The 2,157-nt window shown below is 41.1% G+C and overlaps 1 pseudogene; it reads right to left on the bottom strand.

Annotated features, from left to right (window-relative positions):
* Nucleotides 1-1,093: 1,093 nt before the first annotated feature.
* Nucleotides 1,094-1,879, bottom strand: LOC102733608 (nascent polypeptide-associated complex subunit alpha pseudogene; annotated as a pseudogene).
* Nucleotides 1,880-2,157: the final 278 nt, after the last annotated feature.

The following is a 2,157-nucleotide window of genomic DNA, read 5'->3' as shown; positions in this document are numbered from 1 at the left end:
AGGTACTCTTATTCTGAGATTATAGATGAGAATACTAACACAGAATTTAATAAGTTGGTATAGCAGAACTAGGAAATGTTCTAATTTCAGCTTCCATTTCCTCTATTTAGTCCAATTCCATTATGGCAACTGAGGCATCCTCATCTTATCACAAGATGTGATGGATAGTTGTTAAACCTAAAGTTTAATATCAACAGGCATTCCTAACATGAAACACACACACACACACATTTTCTGAGTTCTTCAGTTTAAAGTACCAATCAGAAGACACAAACAGCTTTTATTATAGTATAGAAATTGGGGCTTCATTGCCTTTTTATCTTGACATTTTATTGAGTGAGTTCAGTTTAAGAATTAGTCAATCCCTGGGCGCCTGGGTGGCTCAGTTGGTTAAATGTCTGACTTCAGCTCAAGTCATGATCTCAGGCTCCTGAGATGGAGCCTGTGTTGGGCTCTGTGCTCAGCGGGCAGTCTGCTTACCACTCTCCTTCTCCCTCTGCCTTTCCCCACCATGCTCTCCCTGCCTCTCTCTCTCTCAAATAAATAAATAAAAAATCTTAAAAAAAGGGGCGCCTGGGTGGCTCAGTCGTTAAGCGTCTGCCTTCGGCTCAGGTCATGATCCCAGGGTCCTGGGATCGAGCCCCGCATCGGGCTCCCTGCTTGGCGGGAAGCCTGCTTCTCCCTCTCCCACTCCCCCTGCTTGTGTTCCCTCTCTCGCTGTGTCTCTCTCTGTCAAATAAATAAAATCTTTAAAAAAAAAATCTTAAAAAAAGGAGACTTAGTCAATTCCTGGAGAAACAATATAAGACCTGGTTAAATAACACAACTGTCTCAAGAATGATCCAATTGTATAATTGCCATGAATTACAAAGATACCTAAAAAGATCTGACCCATATGCAAATAGGAATACAGATCTCCAATTTAAAAGTGAATGCATATATTAACAATACATAAATGTAAATTTGGATGGCCTCAAAGAAAAAAAAATGAAGTTGGTATGCATGTATATATGGAGAATGAGGGGCTTAGCTTCTTTTTTTTTTCATCCAACAAGAAGCCATAACTTTATTAATGCTAAAAACAGTACAAATTTCAAACCAAGCTGTAGTTATTCTTTTGAAACACCAAAAAAAGTCCTCGTTTTCAGATGGTTACATTGTTAATTCCATAATAGCATTTACAATATCATTACTGTTGTTCTTCAGGGCTTGGACTGCCTTTGCTCTTGACACATTTGCTTGTGACATGACCAATTCTATGTCCTTAACCTCTACACCGGTTCATCAACCTCTTCGTCTTCACTCTCCTCTTGTACAGTTGGAGTCTGTGTGTTTTCTTGAATGTTTGATACAGCTTCACCTTGAACTTTGAATTTCTCAGCAGGGGCTAGTTGTGCTTGCTGAGATAAATCCTCGATCTTGTCTTCCCCAAAAACTATATAGGTATCTGAAGCTGGGCTCTTGTAGATATCTGGTTTTGTGATGACAAAGAGGATATTCTTAGATTTCGGATAGTGATTCTTGTAACCCCTGTAACCTGTCGAAGACCCAATTTGGACATAGCCTTCCCTGCCTTCTTTTCACTCTGGCTCTGTTTTGCTTTACTGACTGGTTCTTCATCGATACCAGTGGCTGCTGCCAGCTGAGCCTGTTGGGTGGTTGCCTGTGTGGAATCCTGTTCCTCAAGCTCTGGTACTGATTCATCACTGTCAGATTCTGTTCCAGGCCCTGTCTCAGCCTAGGGCTGTGGCAACTCCTGCTCTGTAGCAGGGACGGTTTCTGTGGCTTCACCAGGCATTTTGTGAGGGGAATGCGGAACCAAGATGGCGGCAGGAAGAGAGCGAGAGAGAGCGTGACCCACACCTGTTGCAGAAGGAAGCCTGGCCAGCTTCTTTTAAAAGTCAAACCAAACTAAATTCAGAGGCCTAATTGAAATATAGTCACATTTCAGATAGTGGCCTTTCTAATTTTGCATTCTTCTACGATTGTGGTGCTGTGTAACAGCTATATCCTACCACTCTACATCCTATCATTGCCATTTGTTTGGTCCAGTTATTTCGCATGGTTTTTCTTTGTGAAGTAAAAAATACCAATTATTGTCATTTTCCAGCAATATCTACAAACATACTTAGTAGCTGATAGGTTATAGTACTTCTA

This window comes from Leptonychotes weddellii, chromosome X (assembly GCF_054177405.1).
Source record: "Leptonychotes weddellii isolate Sample4059 chromosome X, ASM5417740v2, whole genome shotgun sequence".
In the NCBI taxonomy this organism is placed as follows: Eukaryota; Metazoa; Chordata; class Mammalia; order Carnivora; family Phocidae; genus Leptonychotes; species Leptonychotes weddellii.
The sequence above is the reverse complement of the archived record's forward strand: the minus strand, read 5'-3'. Positions and strand labels throughout refer to the sequence as shown.